We start from the raw sequence: 21694 nt of genomic DNA, 5'->3' as shown, positions 1-21694 counted from the left end.
CTTGTGATCTGAATCTCATGGAAACATCTGAGCTGCATGATAATCATGATCATGATCCAATTCTTATCTATCCCTCCATTTCGGAAATGAAGAAAGGGACAGAACCAGTTGATATTGATCTATCCATTAGTCATGCCAGTGTATCTGGTGGATTCAGTACTTGTACAACAGGCAGCAAAGAGATTGAAATAATTGATCTAGAAAGTGATTCTGTTCAAGAAGGAAGACCTGCTGACAATAAGGAGAGAAAGTATGTTTTTCATTTGTGTATGTTTTTAAAATACTTTTTGGCATGAGCATGTTATATTTTTCACCGCTGCATCTTAATAATAGTGTTTGCTATGATCTAGTTGTCATATTTGAACCATAAATCCCTTTTTCCTATTCAATTACCACACTGTTAGCTGCGGCTGATTGTTTAGATTGTCTATTCCCTTATTCACCTTCCTGGTCACTTACTGATCTAAATTCATTTATATGCACAGGACAGAGGCAATGTTTGCAGGTCTTGAAGGCTTTTCTAACCACGCTCAAAATGCTGCTGAATTACATGATGTCCAGGATGGTGGTTATGGGCTAATGCTGTCAGAATGCTTGGGTCTGATTTCCCAAACTGTTCTTCAGTGCCAGGGGATATGAACTCTGTGCACAATGAAATGGGCCTTCATAATGGACCGGTACTATTGCAAGCTTGATACTCATTAGGAATTTAATTTATGCCCTGATATATATTTCATGAAAACTTGATGCTTACTGCATTTATTATAATCTACAGTGCTATAAAATTAAATGTCATTATTTTGAGCTGTGTTTTCTTTTTTTTTTTAATTTGATTTTTTTATGTGGCCAGACGTTAGCAGTTACCTATGTAATTATGATTAACTTAATTGGATATTCAACTTATTGTTTCAGGGAAACTTGGTGAGGATGATTCAATATATATGACGCTGGGGGAAATACCATTAAGTATGCCAGATTTCAATCAATGGTTTTCTTTTCATTGAGCATTTGTGATGTGTTAGTTGATTTTGGATGTCATGAGAATTATTTGGAGAAGCCATAACTCACGTTAGGTTAATCTTATTTACTTATATACATGCATATATACGTGGTTTATAGAGAAGTGGATGCATTTTAGTAAATTACCCTTTAAGAGCTAAAGTTGATGCATGGCAACAAGCCTTAGAGATACAATAACCACAACATTGATCTGTTTCCTGCGTTGTTCTCACATATCTTCCCATTTATGCTAGACGGCTTTCCTACAACCCAAATCTCCCTAATTGCCCCTATGATTAATTTCCAAACCACCTCTAATTCAAATGTAGCAATATTATCAGTATAAAGTTACTTCCTACTAGATAATGCAAACTTGAATAAAGATTCTAAATATAATTTTAGCCTTCTTAACCGTTAAAGATGTTGGATTTCTTCTCTATAGTAACTCTTCCCCAAGCTATGATTTTTGGCCTAATAGCTGAATTTGTTCGAGAGAGATTGCGCGATGAGAACTTTCACTTTGTTCAGGCCTAATGCTCTCCCTATAAGCCTATCTTCACATTCCACTCAAGCCTAATAAGTGATATAGCCACAAGAGACAATGTTCTAACATAGCAAGAGAAAAAAGGGAAACAAGTCTTTTTTTTTTTTTTTTGGAGGGTGGGGGGGGGGGAGATAAGAATATATATTCTTAACGTAGGATGGAGAGACAATTTGAAGGGCATGTGGGTAATAATGCAACTAACAGAGTGCAACATTGCGGGGGAAGGGGGTGAGCTGGAAGAGTGAGAAGTTGGCAAGTACGGGAGTACCCAAGGGGTAATCTTGAGTGGTAGAGGTAGTATCTTAACATGAGGTGATGGGAATTCTGAAAGGAATATATGGAGGGGCTTTAACCTCTTGAAAGCCAGGGAGTAATCTGTGCTTGCTGGATGCTGCAGCTGTGCTTCTCTGTTATTGTTGTTTTCCTCATATTACTTTTGGTCGTCTTGTCATAATATCTTGTAGACAGATTAATCCAGAAAACTTGATTGATTTAATGGAAACATTTGTACATATATAGGCACTAATACTAGGGTTACATAGGTGCTAGGAAAGGTAAGATGCACATAATCAAATCTAATTAAGTAAAACAAATAATCACAATAATTTCTAGAGATACTAGCCGAGATTCTAGGAATTAAACAATTAGCATAATAATTTGATGACTAAATGGGTTTTCAGCCCGTAACAACACTCCCCCTCAAGTTGGTGAATAGATGTCTATCATTCCCAACTTGCTTCTGAATTCTTCAAACAAAGGTCTTGGTAGGGCTTTTGTGAAGAGGTCTCCCACTTGGTAATATGAAGGCACGTGAGAAATCTTAATAATCCCTACTTCTTCCTTTTCTTTGATAAAATGCTTATTAATGTCCACGTGCTTCGTTCGTTCATGATAAATGGGATTTCTTACCATCCCAATGGCTAATAGGCTGTCACATTTTAGTTGAACGGGATAGTAGGTACAAGTCTTAGTTCCTTAGGACTCTTATTATCCCCACAAGCCATGGGCTTGTGCCCTTAGATCTGCTGCTGCACTACTTTTAGACACTACATTTTGCTTCTTGCTTCTCCAAGTAACAAGATTTTCCCAAACCATAGTGCAGTATCCTAAGGTTGGATCCTCCATAGTTTGCATCTGTATACACATGATCTCTCTTGATTTCCCTTTAGCAAAGAACAGATCACGAACTTGAGAATTGACCCTACTACTCGGCTGCATAACTTGTATTTGGGCGAGTATAGAGAGATATAGGAGTTTACCTACTAGTCTCTTATACCTCTCTGCATCCACTGGTGTTGACTCCTTCTTGGTCTTGGATTTGCTCTTCCTCTTCTTATCATTAGGAACTTTTACATATTCTTCCTTCTCTTCTTCTTCTTCTTTATTTTCCAACTTGTGAGCGTGATAATCTCCTAATTTTCAGGGATAGTATTCTATCTTTAATGTTATTCCTTTCCCTTTTAGAGCAAATTTGATGTATCTTGTAATTATTATAGAATTGCTTAATCCTAGGCTCTATACAGGATCTTACAGCTAATGGCATCCCATCTACACTATTTATGTATTGGGATTTACCCATCTAGTATATACAGAAAAGATTTCAGTCTCTCTTTATTTATGGTATCACGACCAAAGTAACAAGAGATGATTACCTTTAGGTTGATGGAAGCGTTCCATGCTGAGTCAGAACAAAAAAAACTCCCTTGGTTCTAGCAATGGAGTGCCAAAAGTGTCAAATCCCACTAATGTTTCAGTTTTGCAGACCCTGGAGAATATCATCACATATAGCCAATCATAGGCTGAACAAACATAACTACTTGCAATGGTCACATGCCATGTTAATGTATCTCAGAGGAAAGGGGTGAGAACAATACGTATCAAATTCTGCTGTGATGCCCGAGTCTACTGATTAATTCAAAACACCAGATCTGGGTTGTCAAGAACAATCAATTAATGGGTTGGCTCATCAACTCCATGACATTCGACATAAGTGAGCAATTTGTTTTGGCCACTAGTGCAAAGGAAATCTGGGAGAGTGCTCGAATCACTTATGCCACCATTGAAAATACAGTTGCACTCTTTCACATCTAGAAGGTCTCCTCCGTGAAACGACTCAAGGAAGTAATTTTGTTACTCAATATTACACTACTCTTATCAAACTCTGGTAGCAATTGGATTTATATGATCCTCAACAGTGGCACTGTAATGCTGACTTGGCTTGTTATGGGAAGATTGTTGAGCGCCAACATGTTTATGAGCGTTTACTAGACCTCAATCCAGCATATGAAGCGGTTCAAGCCTGGATCACGGCCACACACCCCCTGCTATCAGTTGCAAAAACAGTTAACTGGTGAAATATAAGGAGAGTTAACGACAACTCATTCAAAGCACGCTTGCTGCTGCTGCTGATTCATTAGCTTTGGTGGTAAAAGGAGGCATGGGGGCTAAACTTGGCAAGAAACAAGGGAAGGGGGTGGTGTGATTATTGTCAACAGAGTGGTCACACACGTGACACTTGCTGGAAGCTACGTGGAAAGCCTCCAAATCAGTTGACAAGGTAGGGAACCGAAGGCAGAGGCAATGTTGCAATAAGTGCACTGGAGGAAGACAATTCTAAAAGTCGCATACTATCGTTGATTGAGCTGGATTTGCTCAAGAAAATTCTTAGCCAGCATGAGCAACTAAATAAGCAAATTAGTGCTAGTAACCTAGCACAATCAAATATTAACCTAGCACAATCAAATATTATACTGTTTGATAATTCTTATAATAAGAAAATTCTAATACTTGCTTAATTGCTACAAACCTCCCTAAATGACACCTAGATAGTGGATTTGGGTGCCACTGATCATATGAGTGGAGATTATGCTGTTTTCTCTAGTTTGCAAGAGTATTTAAGTAACCAAGGGATTAAAGTAGCTAATGGTGACAGAAGCAAATTCAAGGAAGTGGTACAGTTGATCTCATAGGGAAGATCAAACTTCGTGATGTTCTTTTTGTATTAGGTCTCAATTGTAACCTAATAGCTATTAGCAAGATTACTAAAATGCTTCACTGCGTTGCTATTTTCTATGCTGACCATTGTATTTTCTAGGAAATAAGGTCGAGGGAGATGATTGGACAAGCTAGGAAACTTAGCAAATTATACTTCCTAGTTATGGATCATGAGAAGAAGATTGCTATTGCTGCCTCTAAGAATAATGATGTTGAATTGCTGTATTGTAGACTTGAACACCCTAGTTTTTCAAACATGAAGTTTTTGTATCAAAGTTATTTAATAAAGTTGATGCTTTATCATATGAGTTTTGCCAATTCTTTAAGCACACCAAGAGCTCCTACCCCTCAGCCCTATGAACCAACCAAACTTTTTTCCATTATTCACAGCGACATTTGGGGACCTTCCAAAACACACATTGTTAACCATCATCGCTGATTCGGCACTTTCATTAATGATTACGCAAGAACTACTTAGGTTTATCATATGAAGGAAAAATCCTAGGTGTTTAAAATTTTCAAAACTTTTCACAAGCTGATCCAAAATCAATTCAAGGCTGAAATTCAAATTTTTAGGAGTGATAATGCAAAAGAATACCTAAGCTAATCCTTTAGTCGATATCTTGAGTCTTATGGCACTATTCACCAAACCTCTTGTGCCTATACACCCCAATAAAATGGGATTGCTAAAATGAAAAGTAGACACCTCCTAGAAGTTACTAGAGCTGTCATGTTTACAAGACGTGTTCCAAATCAATTTTGGGGAGATATATTTCTTACTGCTGCTTTTCTTGTCAATAGAATGCCTTATTTAAAGCTCTTTAGCAAAATGTTGTTTGAAGCCTATCTTTCTATGCCTTTAGTAAACACGGTTCCTTAAAAGGTTTTTGAGTGTGTTGCCTTTGTCCACAACATGCATGGAAATAAGCTTGATACTAGGGCTCATAAATGTATTTTCTTGGGTTATTCAGCTACTCAAAAGGGTTATAGGTGTTACTCTCCTACTCTTGAATGATACTTTGTGTCAATGGATGTCACTTTCTTTCAAGAACAATCCTATTACCCCAAAAAGTCTATTCAGGGGGAGAATTTTGAGAGTGAACTGACTTTTTTCCCTCCTGTTCTTGATCCCATACCTGAAACCGCACCAACCACCTAGACCTGAATCACCTGAAATCACTTGAACCTCTAAATACGCAAAACAATACAGAACCTTGCCAAAATACCCAACACAGTACAGAGCCTCTCCAAAATACCCAAATCAGTACAGAGCTTGAACCTGTTACAAAATCTGAACCTGCTATAGAACTAGAAACTGATAAAAATACCACTGAACTAACACCTGAGAATGGCAACCTTGAGAATGTAGTGGATACAAATGCAGGGAGAGCAAAAAGACAGAAGAAGGAGGTCTTTATTTATAGGAGAGGCTGAAACAGCACATTCCAAGTGTTGAATCAGTGCAACCTGACAAGGACCTAGAAGAATCTGCCCAAGTTCTGACGGGAGACCATGATACCCCAACTTCTAGCCTTGAGGAGTTGAATTTGGGTCTGCCAATAGCCTTATGTAAAGGTAAGAGGTGTTGTACCTAACACCCTATTTGCAACTTTGTTGGATATGAAAATTGTTGCCTAGAAGGCAAGCATTTGTGACTAAGCTAAATGAGGAGAAAATACCAAAATACTTACATGAGCTATAAAGCATCCTAAGTGGAAAGAGGCCATAAATGAGGAACTTTGTGCTTGCCAAAAAACCAAGACCTAGTAGTTAGTTGACTTACCACCAGGAAAATCAACAGATGGACGTAGGTGGATATATAGCAAAAAAATTTAGACTGGCCCTTACACTAGCTAAATTTGCTCCTAAGATATATATTTATGCAGGTGGATGTTGGATATTTGTTCTTGTAGCTAAATTTAATACAATTGAAATCCTCCTCTCTCTTGTTGTAAATTTAGATTGGCCCTTACACCAGCTTGATGTCAAAAATGCTTTCCTAAATGACGATCTAGTTGAGGAAGTCTACATGGATGCCCCTCTCGGCCTTGAAAAGACTGGTGGCTCTATAAGGCCCTCTACAGCGTAAAATGGTCACCTAGAGCATGGTTTGAAAAATACTCTGAATGGTGAAATGGTTATATGCAAATAGTTTATGCAGATGATATTGTGATCTCAGGTGATGATTCGGAGGGAATAGAGCGGTTGAAGACATCCCTAGTTGCAAACTTTGAAGTAAAAGACTTAGGAACCTTGAGGTACTTTCTAGGAATGGAAATAGCTTGCTCAAGCAAAGGAATAATAGTTTCTTAAAGGAAATATACCCTTGATCTACTTAAGGAAACTAGCATATTGGGAGCAAGTCCTAAAGATACTCCAATATTCCTAGATTTCAGGAATATGTAGGAGAAACTTGAAGCACCAATCAATGTTGAAAGATATCAATGCTTGGTGGGTAAACTCATCTCTCTCATACCCGTCCTAACATATGTTTTCTAGTTATTGTTATCAGCCAATTTATGCATCAACCTCGAGAAATACACATGCCAATAGCATACAAAATATTATACTATACAAAGCTAGCACCTGGGAAGGATATTCATTTCAGTAATGCGAGGAATCTGGAAGTATACACTAATACAGGCTATGGAGGAACCCAAGATGATATGAGATCAACTTGTGGTTACTTTACCTACCTGTGGGGAAATTTAGTTACGTGGAAGAGCAAAAAACAAAGTGTGGTGTCCAGAAGCAGCACCGAATCTGAATACCATGTAGTGGCACTTGATATATGTGAAGGTCCAAAGGCTTGTGACAGAGCTGAAAATTAAAGTGGATCCAAAAATGACATTGTATTGTGACAATAAGTCTGCAATTTGTCTTGCCAAGTACCCAGTGCATCATGATCGCACTAAGCATAGAGGATCAGACACTTCATTATGGAAAAACTTGAGTCAGGGGAGGCTGAAATAATTTATGTTCGATCAAGGGATCAGACAGCAGACTTACTATCCAAGGGACTACCTAATTCCAAGTTCGAGGAGTTATATCGCAAGTTGGGAATGATAAATATCTATTCACTAGCTTGAGGGGTAGTGTTAGCATGATAATCTCCTAATTTACAGGGATATTATTCTATCTTTAATATTATTCCTTTCTCTCTTAGGGCAGATTTGATATATTTTGTAATTATTATAGAATTGCTTAATCCTATGCTAGAATATGAGATATTACAGCTAATGGCATCCCATCTATACTATTTATCGAGATTACCCATCTGGTATATACAGAAAAGATTTCAATCTTTGTTCAAGGAGGTCTAGTGTGTACTTCCTTTGAGAAACAATAATACCTTCTCTTGATCGAGCTGCTTCCATACCAAGAAAATATTTCAAGCATCCCAGGTCCTTTACCTCAAATTCTTTCTTAAGTGACTTTTTGAGACTAGCTATCTCAGTAGTGTCGTGTCGTCACCTGTCAGGATAATATCATCAACATATACAATTAGCATAGCTACCTGAATCCTTGAATGCTTGGCAAATAAGGTGTGGTTAGTTTGACACTGAGTGAACCCGTTGAGAACTCCTGGCATAGAGTGATTTGTGAAGTCTACATGCCACTAATCAAGCCTTATACTAATTGATTGTACCATCTGGGTTATACTTCTTTGTGAAGACCTACTTATATCCCACAATCTTCTTACCACTCAGTAGTTTGGTAATTTTTTAATGCTGGTTCTTTTGCAAAGCATTAAGCTCGTCCTCAATGGCTCTTTTTCAGTGAGGGTCACAGATAGCAATCTCAAAACTAGTTGGTAGCTACTTATTATCTAAATTATCCAAATGGGTAACAAAAATTTGCATAGTAGGAGACAATTTATCATAAGATACAAAATGACTAATAGAATGTTGAGTACACCTTTTTACCCTTTTTCTCAAAGCAATGGGCCATCCAAGGTCGTCCGGATTTGGAGCCTGGGTTGAAGACTGGTGTTACTCAATACTAGAGGTGTTGTACTGTTGCTGGGTTGATCTTGTCTTGGGTTCTTTACATGGCACCTTATTTTCTAGCATTCTTTTCATATCATTGTTCTATTCAGTCTTTATTTCGGCCTCTGTTTTTGTATCTAGGTTTGATTCAGGCACAAGCCAAGATGTGGGATTAGGTGGGTTAGGTATGGTGCTGTCATGGATGGTATATCGTTGGGTAGGTTCTGTTTCAGGTTGATTGTGTTAATTGTGGTTCAGTCTATGATGTGAGAAGTCTAAAAACTCCCATTCTTGCTCACTCTCCCCTTGAATGGGTGTTTTAGGGTAGTAGCTTTGATTTTCATTGAAGGTAACATTCACAGTGAGAAAGGATTTTTTTTTGGAATGGGGAATAGCATTTGTAACCTTTTTTAGAAGTAGAGTATCCAAGGAAGATGTGTTTGTGTGCTCTAGGATCTAATTTGCTGCCTACATCATTGTGCATATAAGCAACACAACCAAAGATTTTTTTAGGAATAGTGGTAAAAAAGTGAGGTGTGGGATAGGTTTCAGATAGCACTTGGATTGGAGTTTTGAAGTTCAAGGTTTTGGAAGGCAGACGGTTAATTAGGTGGGTAGTAGTAAGTATAGCTTCTCCCTAGTAAAATTTTGGAACGTTTTTGGTAAGCATAATGGCTCTAGTGACATTCAATGGGTGTCTATTTTGTCTTTCTACTGTTCCATTTTGTTGGGAGGAGTTTCCACAACTCGTTTGATGTGTGATACCATGCTATTTAAGGTAGGATTGGAGGATGGAGTTGGTATATTTTGTACCATTGTCACTCTATAGGATTTTCAAGGAGGTGATGCACCGATTTTGTGTCATCTTATGGAAATTTTGGAAGGTTTATGTCAACTCTGATTTTTCTTTGAGTAAAAACACCAATGTCACCCATGTCTAATCGTCTATGAATGTGACAAACCATTTTGTTTGGGTCGAGTTGGGAGTACGTGAGGGACCCCAAAGATCGCTATGTATGATGAGCGAAAAGGGTTGAGAAAATTCATGAGGATATGTCAAGTAAATATTTCGTGTATGATTGGACAATTGATAGATTTCGCAAGGAATGGAAACTGAATTTTTATTCATTAATTTAGGAAATAATTTTGACATGTATTCAAAGTTGGGATGGCCTAACCTACATGCCACAACAACAAATCTTTGCTGGAAAGTTTAGCAAAAAAACTCTGAACTGTGGATCAATATGCTCTTGGTGATCCCTTAGTCATCCATGCTCCGTCCTGGACACAGTACAGCCCCTTTAGTAGCTTATCTTCATCAATCATCTTCCTCAACTCCAGGTTGTGGAATAGACATACAATAGCAGAGAAGCTAATGTGACAATGTTGAGTGAGAGTAGCTTTATTAACAGAGATTAGGCTACACTTTAAATCGGGAGCATACAACACTCTTTCAAGAACTAAGTTATCAAATAACTGAGTTTCTCCCATTCCTTGAGCTTTAATGAATTTTCCATCAGCTATTTTGATTGAAATTATGGCATGCTGAATAATCTGTTTTATTCATTGTGTAGAACAATACACTTATAGGAGAAGAGGTCTCACAAAATCACACGAGATCCTCCTGCGATATGATACGGAAAAGATAATAAAGGAAACAAAATAATTCTATGATGCCTAAAATCTCGATAATAAGGATAATAACGACAGTAACCCTAGATAGCTGTTTACTTAGTCAAACCAAAATCAAAGAGCTACTTTTGGGCCCACTAACAAAGGCCCATTTCCAACATTGATGAACATAGGCACAGGGCAGGGTAAGAAGTTCTGAATCAATTCTATATTACTACCAGTCATATGATCCATTGCCCTTGAGTCGACTATCCGTATGTCCTTTTTATGAACAGAATTTTTAAAAGCCAAAACAGCGTTACCTAGGTGCGCCATATTACTTGTGGCAACCAGTGCCTTAAGTGTCATGCTTGTCTAGCAACTTTTTGAGGAAATCAATATCCTCCTTACTCAATTTATTATCAAACTCAGCTTTGGATTCATTGTTGGTTGAGTAGGCTCCATTTTCTTGCTTACCTCTTCCCTTGGCATTTGGTGGCTTGCCATGGAGCTTCCAACATATGTCTCTCATGTGTCCAGTCTTTTGACATTTGCTGCCCTTCCTGTCCTTATTCTCTCCAGGTAGCCCTCTTTTTGGAAAAAATGCACCTGCTTCCTCTTCAATTGTGCCTGGTGGCTTTGGAGTGGAGAGTTTTTGTCAGGTTTCCTCTTTCTTTATCATAAAGAACACTTCTTGGAGGCTTAGAAGTGTTTCTTGGCCCACGATTCATCCACATGCAGCATTAAAGGCTAAACTAAGGCCAAGTAAGAACTTATAAATTCTTTTTTCTTCCTTTGTCCTTGAGTACAGAGTAGCATTAGCGAAACATGACTATTCATGGACTTTGTACAAATCTAATCGTTGTCATCGAACAAGAAGGTTAGTCTAGTACTTAATAACAGTGAGGTTACCTAATTTGGGATGGTCTAGATTTGTTTCTATATCTGGAATGGTTGCCCTATTTTTCATTGAGGTGAACTTATCCCCTATTGTATCCTAGGCTTCTTTGGCAGACTGGAAAAGCAAAAAACTAATGCTTATTTCAGTGGTCATAGAGTTCACGAGCCAACACTGGACCATTGGGTTCTTTGCTTCCCATTCGGCATACTTCTCATCTGACAGGGCCGGTCTGGATTTCTTTCCGATTAGATAATCTAGTTTCCTTTTTCCGGTAACATATAGGCGAACACCATTGGCCCACTGAAGATAATTGGGTTTCTGTCGGTGCTTGATGGCTTGTCGCAAGGTTCATTGTTGCTAAGGTGTTGTGTGCTAATGAGGGAGAGCCACCTTGGCCTGGTGGATCCAACCCAAAGCCGAATCAGATCATAATGTATAGCATTGCTTTGATACCATGTAGAAAGATTATCCTAGAAAACTTGATTTATTCAATGGAAACATTTGTACATAATAGGCACTAATCCTAGGGTTACACAGGTGCTAGGAAAGGTAAGATACACAGAATCAAACCAAATAATCACAATTAATTCCTAGAGATACTAGCCAAGATTCTAGGAATTAAATAATTAGCACAATAATCTGATGACTAAATGGGCTTTGGGCCTATAACAACATATCTCTATATTTGAAGTCTTGTTATGTGCACTAATGTGGTAGGATTTCGCTTGTTCTTCTTTGTGTTGAAATGATACCTTAGTGGGGTTTCTATCATGTTCTCCAACACAAAAGCCCATTGGACATGAATTGTGGATGAAGCATTGGCCAATCATATGCTGTAACTTAAGAGGAAGATGGAATGACAGATCAATTTCTTTGTTATTATGATGCTTTGTCAACGGCTATTTCGTCTTTCATGTCTTACTGTTGTTTCTTTGTGAAAAGTGAAAAGTGAGTTGTGTGGATGCTCAGAAACCATAACTGGCTAGACTCAAGCCTTGACTTATTCATTTTGGGTTGTTAGTGTGGAGCTGCTATTCTGATTTCATGGTTCATGGTAATCTGTACAAGTGAATCCGATAGGTAACCATGTAAGTGTGCCTAGCAAACACAAAGGCAATGAATTTTATTCTATCCCTCTTTCTTAGCCTCATATCCTAATAATATAATGAATCTGCTAACTTTTTACAATAATTAACATTGAACTAATTTCAAAGAATTCTCTCCGCACTCCCCTTCTAGTTTGGTCATAGATGTTGATCATTTCCAACTTATTTATGCATTCTTAAATTTTCTTATCTTGAAAGTCCCTGAAGAGCATTTGCTGTTTGATCTTCAATTGGGACAATGTCAATTTGATAGGGCTTAGGAAATTGAGAAGTAGAATTTAGAAGAAAAGAAAGAATCTGAGAAATGGGAAAGGAAGGAGAAAAGAATATCTAGAACCAGAATCTGTAATTCTAGATAGAGACAAAGAAAATATACTGAATAATACTCATTCCATTCATAATACTGCATATAAGAGTAGCTTAAATAGTCTGACAATACAATAACTGGAAATAACTACCTCCTAACTTCATGATAGAGAAAATAAGATGAGAAACTGAAAATAGCTGAACTTGAAATAACTTAAGTCTGCATAACCACCCTTACATAACTTCAAGCTTTATTCAACCGTGCCTTCCTTGAATAAACAAGTAAGGGACGCTGGACTCTAACATTACCCCCCCTAAGAGACCAGCCTTGTCCTCAAGGTGGAAAGTAGGAAACTGATTTGCAATCTGATCATAAGATTCCCAGCTGGCTTCTTCCTTAGGTCAGCCCTGCCACTTAATGAGCAATTCTATTTCAGACTGATCTGCATGTGCAAGAATTCGAGTATCTAGTATCGTTTCTGGTTCAAGTGCCATTTCCCAATCATCAGTAATTGGGAGAGAAGGTAATTGAGAGGTAGAATCATAACCATGAGCAAGCTTGAGGAGAGACACATGGAACACTGGATGTACTTTAGCAGTAGGAGGCAACTTTAATTCATATGCAACAGAACCAATCTTTCTTATAACAAGATAGGGGCCAAAGAACCTAGGAGATAATTTTTGAAACTTCCTCTGAGCAAGAGAACGCTGCTTATATGGTTGCAACTTAATAAAGACCATATCTCCAGGTTTGAAATCCACCTCTCTACGTTTTCCATCAACCTGAGCCTTCATCCTAGCTTGAGCTTGAGCCAAGTTGTCTTTGATAGTAGTAAGCATAGCCTCTCTCTCATCCATAAACTCATCAAGCTCTTCAATCTTTGTACTTCCAGTCTGATAAGATGATAAAACAAGAGCATCTCGGCCATACACTATTTTGAATGGTGTAGAGCCAGTAGCACTATGATGTCCTGTGTTGTAAGAAAATTCAGCCCAATGAAGATAAGAACTCCAAGCTTTGGGATGATCTTGGGTGAAACAACAGAGGTATGTTTCAAGGCACCTATTGACCACCTCAGTTTGACCATTTGATTGGGGGTGATAAGCTGAACTCATGCATAATTTAGTACCACTGAGTCTAAATAATTCCTGCCAAAAAGCACTTAAGAAAACCGGGTCCCTATCTGAAACAATAGATTTAGGGAAGCCATGAAGCTTGACAATTTCCTTGCAAAAGAGTGCAGCAACAGTTTTAGCAGTAAAAGGATGAGATAATGCAAGGAAATGTGAATATTTGCTAAAACGGTCAACCACCACCAAAATAACATCTTTGCCAAACGACTTTGGGAGACCTATAATGAAATCAATTGAAATGTCTTCCCAAATATTTTTTGGAATTTGCAGAGGATGTAAAAGGCCAGCAGGTGCTTGGGGCTGTTATTTATATTGTTGACAAACCTTGCAATTTTGCACGAACCTTTTAACTTCATTTTTCATGTCTCTCCAGAAAAAATGCTGTTGCAGCCATTTTAAAGTCTTCAATGTGCCCCCATGACCCCCAATAGGTGCTGTATGAGCGTCCTCGATCAGCTTTGTACTTAAATCAGAAGGAGCAGGAATGACCAAACGGTCTTTATAATAAAGGCGTCCTGCAGAAAATGCAAAGTCTGGCATAGAATTGGTATTAGATTGTAGGGACTGAATAATAGATGCAGTGTAATCATCACGTTGTAACAGTTCAGGCAAATCATCAAAGTCTGTCACATGAGGTATTGCAATAGCAAAAAGATCTGACATATGGGGCAGCGAGAGAGAGCATCAACACCCTGATTAGATGTACCAGCTTTGTAAAAAATTTGGAAGTCAAAAGGTAATAGCTTCATCAATAATCGTTGTTGCTCTGGTGTAGTGACACGCTGCTCAAGCAAATATTTTAAGCTACAATGATTAGTGTAGACATCAAATTTCCGGCCAAGGAGATAATGTTTCCATTTTTGCAAAGCAAGCACTAAAGCCAACAATTCCCTATTGTAAACAGATTTGTAGCGATTGGAAAAAGACAATCCCTTGCTGAAGAAAGCAATAGGATGCCCATTCTGTTGCAGAACAGCACCAACTCCTGTAGAAGAGGCATCACATTCTACTGAGAACTTAGCAGAAAAATCTGGTAACTGTAGGACAGGCACATTAATCAAGGCTTGCTTCAGGTTGAGAAAAGCTTTGTTGGCATCAGCATTCCACTGAAAGGAATCCTTCTTAGTTAGATCAGTCAAGGGTTTAGCTATCTGACCATAGTGTTTAACAAAGCACCTGTAATAACCAGTCAACCCCAAAAATCCTCTGAGTTTTGAAACATTTTGTGGAAGAGGCCAATTAGTGACTGCATTAATCTTTTCTGGATCAACAGCAACTCCATTTTGTGTTATGATGTGACCTAAGAAGGTAATCTCCCTTTGAACGAAGAGACACTTCTTGGGATTAGCAAAGAATTCGCTGTGCTGTAAAGTGTGCAGCACTATTCTCAAATGAGACATATGTTCTTGGAAATCCCTGCTGTACACTAAAATATCATCAAAGAAATTCATAGTGGCCAAAGTGTGTCCTGAATGTAGTTTTAGGTATGTCTTCAGGCAGAACACGAATCTGGTGGTAACCAGACCTAAGATCTATCTTTGAAAAGTAAGAAGAGCCATGTAACTCATCAATAAGTTCATCAATATTGGGAATTGGATACTTATCTGGTACAGTAATCTTGTTGAGTTCTCTGTAGTCAACACAAAATCTCCAAGTTGAATCTTTCTTGGGCACTAATAGAACTGGGCTAGCAAATGGGCTAACACTAAGCCTTATGAAACCTTTGATCTGCAATTCTGCCACTTGTTTTTCTATTTCATCTTTCTGATAATGAGGACATCTGTAGGGTCGAATATTTGGTAGTATAGCCCCAGGATATAAAGGAATGGCATGACTATGCTCTCTTATAGGCGGAAGCTTTTTAGGCTTTGCAAAATCCTGTGAATAAGCGCCCAATAGTTGTTGCAGATACTGTTCAGGCCAAGATAAGTCTTCTGTAGACATGAAACTGTGCAAAGATGCCTTTGTACGTTCAGATTGAGGTGTCCCCTGAAGCTTGTACCTCTTGCCATTCACCCAAAAGATCATGTACATCTTTTGCCAATTTGCTTCCACGGTATTGAGAGAAGCTAGCCACTTAATCCCCAAAACCATGTCAGCCCCTCCAATAGCAAAAGGGAAGAAGTCATCCTTGATGGTCAGACTTTGCACCTGAATTTCCACTTGCTTGCAAACAGATCGGCAGGCAATGATATTCCCATTTCCAATCTGCACTCCAAAGGTAGGGATCTGCTGTGTAGGAATCTTTAATTCTGCCACAATCTTCTCATAAATAAAATTGTGGGTAGAACCACTATCAATCAGGATAAGGACAGGTTTAGATAAGAGGGTGCCTTGCAATTTCATGGTGGATGATGTAGAACCACCCAAAATTGCATGAAGTGAGATTTCAGCAATATCATTTTCTTCAGCATAACTTGAGGTGGTGTTCTCCATTGCAGGTTCGTCACAATCTTCTGTGATTTCTAAAAGCTTAAAGGAAGATGGTTTGCAACGGTGGCCAGGAGAGAATTTATCTCCACATTTAAAACAAAGCCCTTTCTCTCTCCTTAACTGCTTGTCACTTTTGGAAATGTAGGAGGGAGTGGTAACTGACGCTGAAGTGCTAGAAAATGTCAAGGGTAACTGCTTCTGATTGTGAGATGTGACATTAAATGATTGAATTGGCCCAGCAGGAGCAGTTACTGTATTTTTAGGATAATAAAATTTATTATCCTTAAAATTATAACCACTCTTAGTGCCACGTGTTGATATGGCACGTTGAACTGGACGAGAGGCTTGCTGGGCTTGTAATTTTAATTCAAACTCCATTGCTAGGCTGGCTGCTTTGTAAACGGTTCTGGGCTTTTGAATTTTAACATCATACTGTAACTCCTCTTTCAACCCATTAATAAAAACTCCAAGTAAACAATGCTCAGGCCACCCATGTACTCTAGAAACCCTTCTGGCGAACTCTTGTCTATATTCATGGACTGAACCAGTTTGCTTGATATTACATAAATGAACATCTGGATTTTGAAATTCTGCTGGACCAAAATGTTCCTGGAAAATCTGAATTAAATCTTCCCAATAACTAATGGTTCTTCCCAAAGAAATCCAAGTAAAAACATCAAGAGCATCACCCTCTAAATTCATAGCAGCCACATCAACTTTTAATTCTTCAGGGGTTTGATAGTACCTAAAATATTTTTCTGCCTCCATCACCCACCCTCTAGGATCTCCACCTTCATATTTTGGAAACTCCACCTTAGAATGTGGTTGCTTGGATGGATTTTTACTCCACCAAGGAGAATCATAATCATTCTCTTCTTGTTCTGTATGCATAGTCCTTCTATTTTGCATTGAGGGAGAAATCACAGGATCCTGCACTTTCGTTGTCTTCAATTCATTGATCTCAGCATCCATTGTATTCAACTGTGTCACAATGATTGATAATTGTTGCGTTATTAAGTCCCGAGAAGAAGCACTCTCAGGTTCGTCTCGATGTGAATCTTCTGTGGCTTCCAGGTTAGGATTTTGAAGAAGTGGAGGGTTGGTTGAGTCATTTTTCTTTCTAGTATTCACCATTTTGTCACCACAGCCCAAGATTGTTAGGCTCTGATACCAAAATGATAGGGCTTAGGAAATTGAGAAGTAGAATTTAGAAGAAAAGAAAGAATCTGAGAAATGGGAAAGGAAGGAGAAAAGAATATCTAGAACCAGAATCTGTAATTCTAGATAGAGACAAAGAAAATATACTGAATAATACTCATTCCATTCATAATACTGCATATAAGAGTAGCTTAAATAGTCTGACAATACAATAACTGGAAATAACTACCTCCTAACTTCATGACAGAGAAAATAAGATAAGAAACTGAAAATAACTGAACTTGAAATAACTTAAGTCTGCATAACCACCCTTACATAACTTCAAGCTTTATCCAACCGTGCCTTCCTTGAATAAACAAGTAAGGGACGCTGGACTCTAACACAAGCAAATCATTCCCTCTTCAACCTTCTCTTTGATGACATATTTGTCCACTTCAACATATTTGGTTTTGTCATGTTGAACCACCTTATTATCATAGTAGAGTTTTATGACTAAACATCAATTTGTAGCTCTCTTATCTGCATTTGGAGCCAAAGTCTCTCTCAGCTTCTATAGGCACTCACTTGGTTTGTATCTTAGCATCCTTATGTTAGTTTGAAGATAAAGAACGTCTTCTTTACCATTTTTTATTTCTTAACCTCTATGTTGAATACATATCTTATTTGTCACTGGTCTTCCACCTTGAACTCATTTAGCTGGTACCTTCTTTAGTCTTTTAATTTGATTATAGACTGCTGACTCCAATTTTTGCCAATCGTCATTCCCAATGATAGGCATTGAAAGGCATAAATGGGAAGAATTTAGCACTATAGTTGGATTGTTTTGGCAAAAATGAGTTACAAGCTTGTTCAGGCATATAAAAAATATATTCTAAAACTACAGAAATAGAGATGCAAATGCGTCTCTTCTGGGCATTGATGAGAGAGAGCCACCCAAAGTTTCCAACACACGAGTGTATAACAGGAAAATAATTATTGGCTGGAGGGCATTTCTGGATGAGTCTTAATGATTCCGTAGAATCACTATAAACACAGACTCTGCTGTAACTTTGTGCCCAGCTGCCTCATTTCACAAGCCGTGGGAAGGAACCTATAGGTCTTCCAGAATATATTCTAAAACCATAGAAATAGAAATGCAAATGCTCCTCTTCCATTGATGAGAGAGAGCCACCCAAAGTTTCCAACACACAAGAGTGTGCCTATTCCACCTATTGCAAGTCGGATTGCCTGTGCCCACTTGTGATACTTTCCTCTTGGTGGCAACCTTGGTTTGAAATATTAATCTTAATTGAGTATTTATGGAAAAATGATAAATATATATTTTTTGCAAAGAATTTATTAATGTTTGTTGAATTGATTAGTGATTCAGGAGGTATTTAGATTGGATAGAAACCATATCATGATTTTAAAAGTGATTTTACGGAATATGAAATAAGTATGTGAGAAGAATTTTGCCTCGATTGACATGAAAGCATTTTTTAAAAGCGCTTTTTATTTGAGCATCTCTGGTGAAATCTGTGAGGAATGTGGTGGTGTATGGGTAATGAGTCTAATGTAGCAATTATAGAATAATGTCGTAAAATGTTGCTGTGCAGATTGTTGTTTTAAGCAAAGAAGCTAAGAAAGAGGCTTCATGTGCTTTTTGCTAAGAACCTGCTTTCCCTTTTTATAGGCTTTTTGCAGAACTGGGAGCAGCCACCATCACAGGAGTACGAGAAGCACTTCTAATCTGTCCCTCGATTTCTCTAATGGGGCATGATTTATTGGTATGTACTCATCAAGTCCCATGTTGAAAGTCACTGGCTCTATACCGAAGCGATTGCTGCTTCCAGATTGTTTCTTATAAAGGATGCTTTCTTAAATGATCTGTTTGGAATAACGTGCTGATCCCTTACCTTACATTACCTAGATATTCAATGTTAACAAGGGTGACTCTCTTGTTCTGTATTTTATGATTTGATATTAATATGGACTCTCTCTCTCTCACAGCGAGAAATTGTCTGGGCTCATCATGCCTTTTGAATAGATTCTTTCTTCAACTACGGCGACTCACCCAAAATAGGAGCTTTCACTTCAGCAGAAGGCAGGATACCATTAAGTTGTGGAATGCATGAGTCGCAAAACACCTGATGAAAACGTTTCTGCAACTCTGTTTTGTTCCTTGTAAATCCTCGGGGATCAAACCATCGTGGAATTTCCGGGCGAAGTCCTGCATAATCAGTTTGTGAACCTTTTCTCTTTTTATAATTAAAAATCAATTTGTAAACCCTTGTGTTGCTTTCTGTACCATTATCAATGGTGGTACCAAGTCGTGTTTTAAAAGGTAGCGTGGAATTAAGCCAGGATATCCTCTTCCTCCATCCCTGTTCACCCTTATTCTTTGTTTCTAGTCTTGAAGGTTATATGTTCATCCTCTGTATTAATCTTTTTACTGTGGGCTGGTCGGGGTAAATGTCCATGATAGGATTGTGAGAAATGAGATGGCTGGTTGTGGGGTTTCATCCATTTGTTTCATTTGCGGTAGCTTATTAGCTTCATCATTTGCAGGTCCTTTGGTGGGAAATTATTGCCGAAAGTCTTGGCAACTGAGATGATATTTTTTCCACTCTTTATGGGTAGGACACTTTAGTATAAATAGGTGGAGTCTAAACACCCCTCTACTTGGTGGAAAAGCAAATCAAGAGGGGTAGGGACATTATAAACGAAGATAGGAATATTAGATGATTTAGATCACAACCATGAGAGGGAGGTCAACAGGGTATTCATGAAAAGCAAATGGACCAAGGGATTGTGAACTCAAGATACAATTCTCTTTCATTTAGTTTTAAGAATATATTGATGGTGAGTATTATTATAGTTTATTTCCCAAAAATTTGTATTTGAAAAACATTTCTAATTATACGAAAATTATAATGGAAGATTCATTAATGAGTGCCTACAAAAATCTTAGCCTTCGACTAAACAATCTCACTAAGCATGTCTTCAAATGAGTTAAATGTTCATAATAAGTGCTCAGCTTATCATGCACATGATAATGAAACAGACGCTGATTCAAAATACTATTAGTCTCTAATATAAGATTCACTTTGTATCAGCAAATTCTCCAGTTGGTTACAGGAGTTTATTATGGTCAAATGTGAATTTTGACCAAATTAATTAATATTGCAGTGTTCTCTCTTCAATTATAAATATAGTAATTAGCAACTAATAGAAAAGTTTGTTCTGAAGCATCTAGTTAGGTCCTCGGGATTCAATTCTTGGTGTGTATGGAGAGAATATCATGCCTATGAGTGGTAATACAGGTCAACCTATAGCGCGTGGCGGGTTTGATTCATATGGGGTAGGTTGAAAATAGTTGTTTGAATATAAGACTTATTTTATAATGTAACATATTTAGGATCAAAGAGTATATATATATATATATATATATATAATTTTTCAGATGCAATATAATATATAATAGCATTATAATAATTTTGAAAAATTTTAAATCATGGGTTGGTGGGCTAATCCGCAGCATTATAATGCGGGTTAAAATGATTTGTTTACTAGTGGGTTGGTTTTTAGCCAACTTTAACCCACTATTTTTGGCAAGTTAAGACCATATTACTAGCTCTACTTGTGACTAGTGTAAAGGGATTAGTTAGGCTATGAGCGCAACCAAAAAAAAATACAAAAGAAAAGAAAAATTTGTTTTGGTATTAAATATAATATTTTAATTTAGTTTACCTTTTGGCCAAAATAAAATAGCTTACCTCCCAAATTTATAAATTTTTCTTGAGACATTCTTATTGATTGCGTGTTTTTTTTTTTTTAGCCAAAATTATTAGTTGCATGTATTAAATGAATTTTTATCAATGGGAGTAAATAAAGGAGAGTATTTTAGAAAAAACCAACGCGTAAGATGACTAATTTTTTTAATATTTATACATTAGGAAGGTGACAAATCAAAATGAATATATGACCATCATTTTGATTTTTGTTTTATTTTGACCTTAGCCAATAAAAAGATATGGCGTTAAAATCTCTTCAATATTTTCAATGAAAAACAAATTTGCTTTGATTATTGGGAAAATTAGGGATAAATCTCTCATTAAAAATTTAACTGACAAATAGAGCCTAAGGATTTTGTGCAACTTAACTTCCTTTGTATGTAATTTCTTTCCTTATGTGCAATAATTTTTCTGTGTGATATGCGACTCAACTTTTCTTTATGCAAATGAAATTCTCTTATGTGCAAACTAATCCCTTATATCTAAATAATGTTTTGTGCAAACATCTTTCCTTTGTGCAACTTATCTTTCTTTGTGTGCAACTAATCTTTCCTTGTGTAATCGATCATTCTAGGGGCTGTTTGCTAATTAAATTTCTAATGAGAGATTTATCCCCAATTTTTCTTGGATTATTTCAACGCCCAAATCATCTAGGTTGCATCCAAAATAAAAGGGCTTCAAATTGTTGCCTTACATGATTCTACGGATTTGGATTTGGCATTCTAAGTGGTTTGTCCAATGATTGT

General features: G+C 37.5%; 2 long non-coding RNA genes across 3 annotated transcripts; one reads left to right on the top strand and one right to left on the bottom strand.

The window, feature by feature from the left end:
* Window positions 1-6: 6 nt before the first annotated feature.
* LOC114762588 (uncharacterized) lies at window positions 7-19509 on the top strand. Of its 2 annotated transcripts, XR_003742267.1 has the most exons (5): window positions 7-250; window positions 486-677; window positions 913-966; window positions 18848-18941; window positions 19165-19509. It is a non-coding gene; the product is annotated as an uncharacterized LOC114762588 (long non-coding RNA). The 2 variants fall into 2 exon arrangements; XR_003742266.1 differs by lacking the exon at window positions 19165-19509 and having other exon boundaries at window positions 18848-19163.
* On the bottom strand, window positions 19164-20109 carry LOC114762590 (uncharacterized). Its single transcript, XR_003742268.1, has 2 exons — window positions 19910-20109; window positions 19164-19760 (listed from the first exon to the last, which is right to left on the bottom strand). It is a non-coding gene; the product is annotated as an uncharacterized LOC114762590 (long non-coding RNA).
* Between the last annotated feature and the right edge of the window lie 1585 nt (window positions 20110-21694).

The sequence above is a fragment of the Neltuma alba genome, unplaced genomic scaffold, assembly GCF_004799145.2.
Source record: "Neltuma alba isolate B1F8T4 unplaced genomic scaffold, ASM479914v2 tig00011224_pilon, whole genome shotgun sequence".
Classification (NCBI taxonomy): Eukaryota; Viridiplantae; Streptophyta; class Magnoliopsida; order Fabales; family Fabaceae; genus Neltuma; species Neltuma alba.
This window is presented reverse-complemented; position numbering and strand designations above follow the sequence as displayed.